The sequence below is a fragment of the Rhagoletis zephyria genome, unplaced genomic scaffold (genome assembly GCF_001687245.7).
Source record: "Rhagoletis zephyria isolate East Lansing unplaced genomic scaffold, Rhagoletis_zephyria_1.1 Rzeph_scaffold_00060, whole genome shotgun sequence".
NCBI lineage: Eukaryota > Metazoa > Arthropoda > Insecta > Diptera > Tephritidae > Rhagoletis > Rhagoletis zephyria.
The window spans coordinates 395098-408931 of record NW_016157144.1 but is presented as its reverse complement, the minus strand read 5'-3'; the positions used below and the strand labels follow the sequence as shown (position 1 = coordinate 408931).

The 13834-nt window shown below is 34.8% G+C and overlaps 1 protein-coding gene across 3 annotated transcripts in view; it reads left to right on the top strand.

The window, feature by feature from the left end:
- The window catches only part of Chs2 (Chitin synthase 2), a 261613-nt gene that overhangs the window by 33982 nt on the left and 213797 nt on the right, over positions 1-13834 (top strand). The window lies entirely within an intron of this gene.

The following is a 13834-nucleotide window of genomic DNA, read 5'->3' as shown; positions in this document are numbered from 1 at the left end:
ATTATTTACCAGGAAATACGTTTATGATAAAAGTTTTGGAAAATGGGCGTGGCACCGCCCACTTATGATCACATATATGTATCTCGGTAACCGTTCTACCAATTTGTACCAAACTTGTATGGTTATTGTGCTTGCTACATAAAAGAAAACCGTTGAAAATTGTTGAAATCGGACTAAAATTACGGCCGCTTTTCATATAACGGTAAATTTCAGAAATGCTTGAAACTGCAATATTTCGAAATTTAAGGACGCTAATTTACTCAAAATTGATACACCCCGGCTTACCATCTAGCGGTAAGTTTCGGAAAGGTGAAAATCATATACTTAGTACCTGCGCCGGGTATTTAATGTTCGGCTCCGCTCGAACTTAGACTTTCTTACTTGTTACTTTTGATTTTGTTGGATTATACATTTTAATATTAATTGCGTTTTCTTTTCTGCCGAAAAATTCTACCTTCTCATTGCTTTCTAAGCCAAAACACTAAAAACCGGGCAATTAAGAGGCGAAATTTTTTGTAGAAACGAAAACGCCATAAGTCTTTTCAGACCAATGCACTATGGTCTGGCGACTATCATTTGCCGGCCAAAAGTCGAGAAGTAACCAAATTGATTTAAAACTTAATGTTTGGGGGTTTTTGAGGTAGCTGATTTCGAATATAATGTCAGATTTTCGAAATTCAAATTGGCGGATCCAGTATGGCGACCAAATTTTATACTCCTTTCCCTTTCATCAATAACTTATACATAAGCGGGGTTTTCAAGGTCACTGATTTCGAATCTGATGTAAGATTTTTGGAATTTAAAATTGCGGATGCAATATGGCGACCGAATTTTAAAGTNATAATTCAGGTAGGCTGTCTGAAGTGAAGCCATTCTAAAAGACTTACCCAATAAGGACTGAAAAAAGTGCTTCCCTGAATGCTTCCTAGAAAGGGGTTTCCTATTTACAATTTACGCGAATGTAAATATTTATTTATATTATTGAGAATTACAAATAGGATTCAATAAGCATTTTAAGTCTCTATAAAACATATTTGATCTGAACCTTAAATATTTAAATTCCTTAAAGAAGTATAACTTTTATGAACTAAAAACAGCTTTAAAAGAACTTATTCAAAAGACCTTCAGAAGTACGTCCTACAACAGCCCTATTGGAAGCTCTTCTTGGAGTAGCGAAAGCAGAAGCCCTTCAATTTGTGTCACTCCATACAAAAAAGGAAGGAGAAAGGAATGACTTTCAGTAAGGCCTTTTGGAAGAGATTTCAACTCCTTAAATTATCTACTGCGTTAGATATTGTTCAACATGTTAGAAAAAATTTTTCATTATTGATTTTCGACTAATAATGACAGAATGCTTAACTTTTTTCAAAGCAAAAATCTGCTAAAAATTAGATGGGAGTCTGCATTGACCTTCATTAAAAAAACAGGAAAATTTAAGTGTAGACCAGGACACCAGGACAACTTGTTTAAATCAGGACAAATCCTGGAAAACCAGGACACCTGGCAGCCCTACGTTAGCGGAAAAAATTTGTGTTTAAAAAATTTGTTTAGTTTTTGCTATATCGTTGGCTTAGTTCGCAAACGTGCTAAGTCCACTTTTTATGTAAATTGAGATTTTGATGCAGTAAGATAGCATAACTGAAAATATATCATTACCAAAAAAGAAAATTACCGTAATGTCGTTTTTACATGTTGTTATGCATTGGTACGCAAATGTGCTAAGTCCAAATAACTCAAAAATATATATATACACGTCTGTCCGTGTACACGATAACTCGAGATATCTCAACGAAATTTGGTATGTAGGTTTCCATTTATCCAAGGTAAATTATTAAAAATGGGCGAATCGGAATGTAACCACGCCCATTTCCGATATAAAGGTATTTCCTAAAGATGCAAAAACTACGATATTTCAGTAAATATTGGATGCAAATTGTTCAAAATTAGTATGCGAAGTAGAATTTTTGAAAAATTTTTTATTGTGAAATTTTTGTAAAATGGGCGTGACCCCGCCCACCTATTATGAAATGCTGTATCTCAGTAGCCCATTCACCAAACTCGGTACGAGCCTTATTTAGGGTCTATCTAAGAAATCTGTTGAAAATCTAATTCACTTAAAATCGATGATCGCGATAACCACTCAGCAGAAAATTAGATTATGATACATTTTTGGATAATGGGCATGGCGCCGCCCACTTATGACCACAAATGTGTAACTCGGTAACCGATTTATCAATTTCTACCAAACTCGGTGCATTTAATAAACCTGGTACGGAAAAGCAATTCGTTGAAAATTATTCAAATCGGACCAAAATTACATTCGCTTCCCGTATGTCTAACGGTAAATTTCAGAAATACGGAAACTCTGATATTTCAATAATTGAAGACGCTAATTTACTCCAAGTTAATACTTACAACAATCTCGTAACAATAAATAATACTGCGTGACACCGCCCACTTTATGACTACAAGGTGTATTTCCATGGGCGTAGCCAGGTAGGGGCAGGGGGGTGCTCGAGCCGCCCCCCCTAACTTTCAAAATTTCCTTATATATATATAAAATAGTACCCTGAAATGCTAGCTTAATAGGGTCGAGCCGCCCAAATGCGAAAATGCATTTTTCGCCTACGTAGTTGCATATCATTCTTGCTATTTCCTTTATGTAGTTGTTATGTCGGCCGCTGTTGTGTAGTGGTAAGCAGTGCGCGCTTCCACTCTGCAACGCCTGGGTTCAAGCCCTGATCAAAGCAACATCGCAAAAAATATAGAAAAAGTTTTTTTCTTAACGGCGGTCGTCCCTCGGCAGGCAATGGCAAACCTCCGAGTGTATTTCTGCCATGAAAAACAGCTTCTCAAAAAAATACAATCGCCGTTCGGAGTCGGCGTAAAACTGTAGGTCCCTTCGCTTTGTGTGACAACATCAAGGCGCACGCCACAAATCGGAGGAGAAGCTCGGCGAAACACTACCATATGTGTAACCGCCAATCTATTATTAGTTGTTTTATTTTGCGGATTTGCTCCCTCTAATAATATTACGCACAAAATATTTAAAAGAGCAGTTTTTTTTTGCATCTGCTTCAAACAACGAAAAGCATGGCAAAACACACGTGGAAGTTTTATAAAAAAAATCCCATTATTCAAAAAATGCAAAAAAGTGCAACATGATTCTCAGCCCAAAAACTCTAAATTGAACATTTTTATCGCCCACAAAGCTTGAAGATGGCCAAATGAAGCCATTTTTTTTGTAGCTCTACTTAAGGTGGAATATTATTACCATGTTGGGCCCTCAGCCCGCTCATTAAAGTTAACTCAATTATCTTACCGGGAACTTGCTGGAGTAAAGCTTCCAAACTCCTTGGGCCTTCGTTGAAGGGCACCGGTAGTTTTTGCGGTCCCTTAATTTCTGCTGCTACTGGTCTGGTGGTTCTGCTGCAGGCTACTTTTTCTTGTGGGGTAGCGCTCTCCGTATTTTTCATACGGTTGATTTGTAGATAAAAAAAAGAATTGTTTGTATTTAATTGTTCACGACCGAAAACTACTTCGCTTGAATAAAGACACGAGTATTTGGTTGGGTTACAACTTAACTTTTTAATTTATTTTATTTCACAAATTTTGGCACAACCGGCTAAGCTGATGGCATTTATCGAATTGAATTAACATTCGTTTTTTCACTCGGTTTTATGTACCTGTGCAACGTGTGTTCCAACAGGGCTACCAACATTAAGACGGCGCTGAATAACGCTGCCGTATTGTTAGCGATGCCATTACATCACCCTCCTTGAGAAAAGATTTTTGCAAGGTGGTCAGGCTTGCAAGANAAAAAAAAAAAAATTTTTCCAGAACCCTCTCAACATAATCTTTAAATTTAGGGGCGGACATTAGCAACTTTTTTTTTTTGTATGGGGACCGACCCAGTCTAGTTTACATGTCTATTTGTATAGAAATTAATACATATTCATTTTTTGCATTCTACTAATCNTCGATTCAAGGGCAATGCAAAATTGATAGGGAGGAACGAGATATTTATTATTAATATAATATTGTAAGTTTATTTCCTTCCCCCTTTTAACTCGTTCATCCATATCAATCTTCAGCTATGATATAGAGTTCAAAAACGCATGTTAAATACTTAACAATATTATTATATTTACAGAGATAATTGTGTTAATTTAAAATATCAATTTCATATTAACGAAAATACATAAGTATGAGATTAAAAGTTGTATTTGTTTTTGATTTGCTAATTGTATGTAATATATGGATTTGTAGTTATGGGTTTACATGTCTATTTGTATAGAAATTAATACATATTCATTTTTTGCATTCTACTAATTTACTTATTTTTTGTTATTAATGTAACTATTGTGTTAAATTAATGCCATATAAAACATATTTGTGTGTATGATTTAATAATAATAATAGATTGGCGCTTACACATATATTATTGTTTGTCCGAGCTGTGTATGATTTATTAAGCCAAAATTTTATTTAAATGATATACATACATTAAAAATTTTTTTTTTCAATACAATTCATGAGTCTGGCATGTTAATACACATGTACATATTTTGATAAATTTTACAGCTTAATTTCTAACCATAGTAATGGTTTGTATTTATATATTGTGTGACGTGACTGATTCGTTTTTGGTCAGATTTTGAAGGTTACTAGTATTTTTAACTAAATTCATTCAAAAGTAAGTTATGTGGCTTTTTGATGTGGTTTTTGTGAACCGTTTTTATTTTTGGTTTTGTCGAAAACCGTAACATTTACATCATCTACTTTTTGTACCACGTGTGGCCTTTGATATATACTTTCATGTTTGACTCTGGTCTCTTTTTGTATTAAAACTAGATCATGTTGTTTTATTTGTACTGGACGAGAGTGTCTATCGTATAATTCTTTACTACGGGCTTTATGTTTATTGACTAAGTCTTTGGCTATTGCATGTGCTTTTTGCATACGGTATTTAACCTCTTTCGCATAGTTTTCAATGTTATATATCGGGTCTATATTTCCGTTTCGCAATTCCAAACTAGTTCGACAGGAGTAAATTGGTTATCAAATACATTATTAGGCGTTGTATTATGTAAAAATGTGAAATATTTCAAATAAGTGTCCCAGTCAGAAAATGTTTCGCTCAAATAAGCGCGTAAATATTCGTTAAAAACTCTATGGTTGCGTTCAATCGTTCCAACGGTTTCGTGATGATCTGCTGTTGAAAAGCTGTGTTTTATATTTAAAAGTTTTGTAAGTTCTGAAAAAATTTCATTCTTATATTCAGTTCCTAAATCAGTCCTAATAGAATTCATTGTGCCGTATGTTAATATGTAGCCTTCGAAAATAGCTGAAGCCACAGTTTTTGCACTTTTGTCTGGTATCGCGATAGTTACTAACACCCCTATGCTGTAATCCGTCGTAGATTTGATTTTGCTACGAATCGTAAAATTGGTATGCTGTAATCCGCGTTGCCGTATCGTAATTTCGAAATTCGGAGACCATCTTCGAAATTCGTAATGTTGGTATGCCTGAATCTGACGTAGCTGTCATTTGTATGTATTTGTCGCAAATTTTCTACGAAGAGCAACTGGGGTCGGAGCGAAGCGATTTTTTTTTAAATATCAATAAAATAAAGTGTGTAAAGGAAAAAATATGTAAGTTAAAGTGTAAATAGAAAAAAATGGATTATTGTTAAATATTTACAAAATTATCAGGTCGAAGATTACAACAAATCGGTCGCAATACGAAAAAATGGTAGAATGCTTGCCGAAAGGCCGCCATTGCTCGCGGCTTCGCAAAAGGAGCAAAAGAGGATGTAGTGGAGTTTTGGGAAAGCGTCGCTCAGCAGCTAAACAGCTTAGGCCCACCGACAAAAGATGTATCCAGCTGGAAAAAGGCGCGGATAAAATTTTAAGAGCACAAAATTTATTTATCATAGTTTTCCTTACATCAAAACTATTTCTAGGTAAAAGAATACTTTCTGCAAATAAAGCAGAGACGAGGGCAACTGGTGGTGGACCCAACAGAATGCATAATTTCAATGAGTTGGAGGAAAAAGTGATCGAGTTGACGGGTTTGCACACTTCCAGCTGTCTCTTTTGGTGTGGTAACAACACAGACGGTTACCCAACCGGTGGTGGAACCTGCGGCAGTGGTTCCTATGCCAATTGAGCCAGACAATGGCAATGTGCCGAGGCGTTCACCTCCGGTAAAAAAAACGACACGGCCACTTTGGTACAGGAGCAAATAAATTTGCAACGAAGTTACTACCAAAAAAGTTTGGCCTCTTTGGAACGCCAGGCTGAGTCTGCAAACGAACTGGCAGATAACGTGCGACGCATGTACCAAGTGCAAGAAAACATGCATGACATGAAGAAAGAAAAATTGCGTGAATTAAAGCGGCACAATATTGAAATGGAGGCCCTTAAAAGAAGGGAGCTTGATTTGCAGGAAAAATTACTGCGGATACAAGAAAGAAGCCAGCAAAAATGAATAGATACATTTTTTTTTTAGATTTTTTTAATTTTGAATTTAATTTAATTTTGCATTGAACTACTGATTTTTTAATTCTTTTTATTTAAAGATTATTGAATTTAAGAGTATTAGATTTAAGAATATAACTGAACTAAAGAAGTGAACTAACGTTTGTGATATCTGTATATATGTATAAACTATTAGATTTAAGAAAAGAACTGAACTAAAGAAATGAACTAACGCTTGTGATATATATACATAAACCTATTAGATTTAAGAAAAGAACTGAACTAAAGAGATGAACCTACGCTTGTGATAACTGTATATATGTACAAACTATTAGATTTAAGAAAACAAAGAACTGAATTTATTTTAAATTTTTTTTATATCAAATAAATATGAAGTGCAAAGTTATGGGATTGTTTTCATTAGTTAGGTAATGATCTCAAAATTCGCATTCTTATGTCTGACGCTTCTCTGGAAAATTCTGATGGCGCTTCCTCTTCATTAACATCTTCATATTCATCATCCATAATATCAGGTGTATTATCTTCCACGTTGTAGTGGATGCACATGTTATGCAATGCTCATACCACATTAATTATTTATACCACTTTTTGGGCGAATAATGTAGTTGGCGAGCACTGAGCAGGCATCGAAATCTATTTTTCAAAACGCCGATGACTCTCTCGACTATGTTGCGCGCTTTACTGTGCGTTTTGTTGAAGGCGCTTTCTCGACTTCCTGCCACAGGAGAACGGAATGCTGTAATTAACCATAGCTGTAATGGATATCCAGCATCGCCCGTTAAACAAAATATTTTTAGTTATATTTAACACATTTTGCTCTCATTCCACTTATAACATACCTAATATCCAAGTTGTTTTGTCTCCTCGCCGATATCTCACTTCAAAATAGGTTTTTGCAGCGCTTACATTTCACTCATGTGAGTCGTGGCTACTGCCTGGAAACCGAGCATCAACACAGCTTATTTGCATCTTGTTATCGGAAATCTATTTAATACATTTACGATAAATTGCACGTACAAAATCACTTTGCTCTTGTGGTTTTACTTAACACCATTGCATTTAGGCTGTAGTATCCCTTACGATTGTAGTACAAATACGGTTCGTCTGCAGGAGGAAGTATTTTAATGTGCCACACACATAACAACGCCAGGGAATTGCGTTCTCCTGTAAAACCACATTTTGGCTCGTTTATTCTCCTCCTCCGTCATTGACAATTGAATCCATACTGGGCACAGTCGGCGCTCCAAGATGTTTAAAGTTTTTGTCAATGTTTTTCAGAACGTGGATTGCGCCAACCTTCCATCAAAATCTTTCCCAACACAGTGTTGGTAGCTTCCTTCAGCGAAAAATCTCCAAACTGCCATCAATCTACTTATAGTAGTCACCAATGATGATTTTACACTTCGCCCAAGCTCTTCCTCCATAATTGTTAAAACGCTTTTAAATGCGTCTTTGTTGAGGAGGAAATTTTTTACAAATCTTTAAACATTTAAACGATTAGTTTATGTGTGTATCAGTGAAATCAATTATAAAACTTACATTTTATCATTTAAGCTAAATGGATCAGAACTGTCTCGTAGCAATCTCCTTTGTATATTAATGCAACAGCTTTTTCAAATACCATTAAACAACTTTTTTAATTTCACTGTTCACTTGCGATTATATTTATTTTGATTTGTTTCTGTCAAAGCAGCTGATTAAGAACTTCGAATTTCACTATTTTAGTTGGCAACGCCATTGATAGTTACGATCGGATTACAGCATACCAATTTTCGGAACGGAGCTACGAATTCGTAACTACGAACTTTCGGATTACATCATAGGGGTGTAAGTATTTTGTTAGATCGCAGATTATGGTGACAGCGAACTTGTTACCATATCGCTTTTCTGGCAAAGGGCCTATTGTGTCAATAATTACTTCTTCAAAAGGTTTACTTGGTGTAGAAAACAGATTTTCTTTGTTTTTAGGTTTAACTTTGTTCAGTAAACATTTTTCGCTACTTTTTACAAATTTTGATACGTCACGGGTCATATTTTTCCAGAAGCATTTAGTACGAATTTTTGCATAGAGACTTTTGAGTCCGCAATGTCCTCTACTCATTGGGTCGTTATGGTAGATTGTCATAAGTTGGAGTTTCTTTTCGTCGTCAGTCACTATTTCGACAGGATCTGTTAATATAATATGAAATATTCTATTTCCGCGATTTTTTAAGCTAGCAATTGTGAAATGACGGAAAAATTCGTCGTCTTTTGGCCATTCAATCTCCTTAATTTTGCTTTTGCTGGCTTCAATTTCAAGCCTCGAAAGTAAATCATCGAAATTCATTATTTCGTTAGTAAATACATAACTAAGTAACTCGAGTTTTTTATGTTTAATATGTAAATTCGTAAATTTTTAATTTTATCATCTTTATCATAAGTAATTTCTGATGTAATACGCGGTATCTTTTTTGAAAAGTTGTAAGAAAATGTATCATAAACGTTTAATGTCTCCTGTTTTTCATTTTCGTTTTAATCTATATTTTGTATCATTTTGTAATTTTTTCGTCAGTCATTGATCTCGTCTGTACTGCCAAAATACTTTTCGTTGATTCCCTTATTTCGTCGATCGTTATACGTGAGAGTGCATCTGCGTCAACATTTAATTTTCCTTTAATATATTCGATTGTAAAATTGCACTCTGCTAGTTCTAACCTTATTCTTGAAAGTTTTGAAGAGGGGTCTTTCATATTGAACAAGTATTCTATTGGTCTGTGGTCTGATTTTACTACAAAATGCGTCCCATAAACGTATGGTCGAAACTGTTTGATGGCAAAGTATATTGCTAAAAGTTCTAATTCAATAATTGGTTTTTTCTGTTCTGCATTGTTAAATGCCTTTGAAGCAAAACATATCGGTAAATCATTTCCATCATGGTTTTGGCTTAGTATAGCACCACACCCAACCTTCGAGGCATCGACAGTAATATTAAATAGTTTAGTGAAGTCGGGGTATTGTAGCAATTTTGGCGAAATTAATGCTGCTTTTAAAGATTCAAAAGCTTTGTCGCGGGCACTGTCCCAAATAAATTCAACTTTTTTTCAGCCTAATTTATTTAAAGGCGCTGCCAAAGACGCAAAATTTGGTATAACCGCCTGTAATAATTAGCAAACGCGACAAAACGTCGAACCACGTCCTTGTCAGTCGGCTTTGTATACTTTTTATTGGCGTTTATTTTAGTGTCGTCGGGCAACAGACCCTTAGCTGCACATTTATGGCCTAGGAAAGTAACTTCCGGCCGAAGAAATTGCATTTATTCAGGTTAAGTTTTAGGTTGAAGCTTCGACAAGTGTCGAAAACTTTTGCTAAATTTTTAATGTGATGTGCTTCACTGCAGCCTATAACAATAATGTCGTCTACATATAGAAATGCTACGTTGAGTGGAATACCAGAAAAAACTATACTCATCATTCGTGAGAATGAGTTGGGTGCTATACTAGGACCGAATGGTAATACTTTCCATCGATATGCTCCGCGGTCTGTGCTAAAAGAAGTTATATCACGTGAGTCCTCATGTAAGGGGATTCGGAGAAATCCAGAAAAAAGATCTAAAGTAGAAAAATATTTAGCTCTGCCAAGATTGTCTAGAATATCGTCAACTCGTGCGAGAGGGAATTCATCCGCAATAAGTTTTTTGTTGACTGCGCGGAAATCAACGCACATACGATATGCTTTTTGACCATTTTTAGGAACCAAAATTAGAGGACTATTGTAATTGGAATTAAATCGTTATCTAGTAATTTATTAACTTGGCGATTTACCAACCAAAAATTAGAGGACTATTGTAATTGGAATAACTTCCTTAAATTAAATCGTTATCTAGTAATTTATTAGCTTGGCGATTTATTCTTCACGTTGGGAATATGGCAGACGATAGTTTTTTACATATACCGGGTCAGTGTCAGTCAATCTAAGTTTTTGTTCGTAAAAATTGTTAAGTGTCATTTTGTCATTGTCAAGAGCGAAAATGTCGGCATGTTTTATGCAAAGGTCAAATAAATTGCTGTTAGCTTCTGTAGGGATTTGGTTTCTCAAAATATTTGTTAATTCGTTCGTTCGTGAGTCTTCTGTCTTGGTCTTATTAATTGAGTAAACGTCATAACAGAAAGTTTTTCAGTCCGAATATTAACATTCTTTACACGTTTCACGTCATCTGTGTTATTTATGATTTTAGTAATTGGGTTACTGCTATTAACTATACATCTTGCTGTGAATACACCGTGTTCAACTTCTTGCGATTCTACAAAAAGCAGATCTGGCGAATGGCCTAAATCGAAAATTCGATAAACTTCGCATCTGGGTGGTATGATACAAGTGTCGCTTTCGGTTCCGTGTAGGATTGGTATCGCGACTTTTTCAATGCCTACCCAGAAGGAAATAGCATAGCTAATAACGCATTTGTTACTTTTTGGAAAATCTTTACCCAATATACCGTCAGATGGTATGTTAAAGTCATCGTTTACTACATGTAAAGTATGTTTAATGCAAAAATCAGTAAAAGTCAAGTTTGCGGTAATCGTACCTAAAGTAGAAACAGTATTGGTAGTGACACCGGTAATGTGAACTATATCATTCGCATTTATTTGTAGAAAAATGTTTGTCAGTGCTAGAAATTTTTATTAAAGAAATGAAAAACGTACAAAATTTGTTTGACCGATTAATTTTCAATTCGATAAAGTCGGACTATTTCAGATTTAAGAAATAAATGCCCTTTGTTGAAAAAAATTGTTTAATTGTCCAATTCTTCCGCCCTCAGTGTTCGCTCCTTAGGGGCGTGTGCTTTTAAAGCGCGCACATTAGCATTATTGCGTGAGTTTGTACGTCTATTATTATTAGCATTGTTTTTTCGATTTCTATTATTTGAATTCCGATTATTGGAATTAAAATTATTACCGCTGCCCCTAGCACTGTTATTGTATCTGCCGTTATTACTGTTATTACTGTGCCTACTGAAGTTAGTATTGTTTTGCCTGAAATTATTATTGTTGTACCTGTTAATAATGTGGCCTCTGAAACTACCTATAAAAATATTTGGCCTATTTAACCGGGATTGAAACGCTAACACTTGACGCTCTTTCACTTGATTATTTTGTTCGACTATAATTTTTGCCACTACGTCCTTTGAATCACTGAAGGTAGTTGACGATAAAATTAATTTGACCAAATCTGATCGAGTATTAAGTCTACAAACGTTAGCTGTTTGTTCGACTGCCACTTCATGAGCCTTAGACTGTGTCATACTTTCAATGATCAAAGAACGCTCTAATGCATCCGAAAGCTCCTCGACACGCTTAGCAAATTCCGTATAGTTGTTGTTTATGACATGAAAGTATGCAATTTTCCCAGCTACAACTTTCGAGTTGTCTGGCTTTATTCTATTTCTCAACGCATCTTTGATTTGTCTAACAGGATTAACTTCGGTTGGAATTGCTTCACGTGCTTTTCCTTCGAGCTTCGATTTCAAAAATGATATAAAAGCTGTATTTAAATTTTCGTCTGCAAAATCTTCAATTGAATTAATTTTGTCTATAAACGATTCAATTGCTAGCGGATCCCCGTTGTAATTTTCCCTAGTGATTGAGGCACAAAGTCTAATAAAGGATTTCTTCTGTTCAGGGGTAGCCATGTCTAAAAATTCTTTAAAAATTGTCGAAATATTTGGTGAACTGGTAGCTGTTGACGGCTCGTCGGATACTGTTAGCAGATCTTTAAAGGATGGAAGTGAAGTACTTCTTTTAAGATTGAATTGTACCGAAGCTTCTGACTTGGCGTCCCTAAATTCTTCTTCTGACTCAGAGTCAGATAAGTCTGATTGGCAAATGAGCGATAGGCTATCAGGCCGAATCCTAACGCGGCTGTTCAGTCTAGTAAAACACTTGGCTAACTGTTCCTTACAACGGCCTAACTTAACTTGAACTTCCTTGAGGTATGGGCCGAACTATTGCCAATAACTAGTAGTAAAATATTATTGTAAGCAGTAATAAGCGAATATTTGTACTCGTTTAACTTTTTCGCATTCGTAGACAATGGTCTATTTTGCAAAATTCGCTTAGTAATTTTATCAAAGTCTGATTTATTTGCTTTAAATTGTATATCAAATTCGCTCATAACCGATAATTAATAATGTTCACATAGTTAATTGCTAAGTATTTAATATGTATGTGTATATGAATGGAAAGGCCTGTTGANAATTGTCGAAATATTTGGTGAACTGGTAGCTGTTGACGGCTCGTCGGATACTGTTAGCAGATCTTTAAAGGATGGAAGTGAAGTACTTCTTTTAAGATTGAATTGTACCGAAGCTTCTGACTTGGCGTCCCTAAATTCTTCTTCTGACTCAGAGTCAGATAAGTCTGATTGGCAAATGAGCGATAGGCTATCAGGCGGAATCCTAACGCGGCTGTTCAGTCTAGTAAAACACTTGGCTAACTGTTCCTTACAACGGCCTAACTTAACTTGAACTTCCTTGAGGTATGGGCCGAACTATTGCCAATAACTAGTAGTAAAATATTATTGTAAGCAGTAATAAGCGAATATTTGTACTCGTTTAACTTTTTCGCATTCGTAGACAATGGTCTATTTTGCAAAATTCGCTTAGTAATTTTATCAAAGTCTGATTTATTTGCTTTAAATTGTATATCAAATTCGCTCATAACCGATAATTAATAATGTTCACATAGTTAATTGCTAAGTATTTAATATGTATGTGTATATGAATGGAAAGGCCTGTTGATGTTGATGATGAGAACAAATAAAATTTAATTTGAAGTAAAAGAAAGTTTTATAATTACTTAATTATTTTGATAATAAGAATTTTAAACATAAATGTCCGCAATTATATGAATTATAGCTTTGTTGTTTATTATAGTTATATTTAATGTCTTTTCCTAAATACTTTATTATTTGCTTAGGAGGCTGTAAGTTTCCAAAGCCATCGAAGTAATCAATCTCATTATCGTTTTTCTAGTATATATATGAATGGAAAGGTCTGATGATGTTGGTGATGTGAACAAATAAAATTTAATTTGAAATAAAAGAGATTTTTATAATTACTTATTTATTTTGATAATAAGAGTTTTAAACATAAATGTCCGCAGTTATGTTAATTATAGCTTTGCTGTTTATTATAGTTATGTTTAATGTTTTTCCTATATACTTTATTAAATGTTCGGGAGGCTATCAGTTTTTCCAAAGCTATCGAAATAATCAATCTCATTATCGTTTTCCAGTATTTGAACTACCCAAATTTATTATTCCACATTCTCTCTTAAATAGTTTACGTGGTAAAGTGT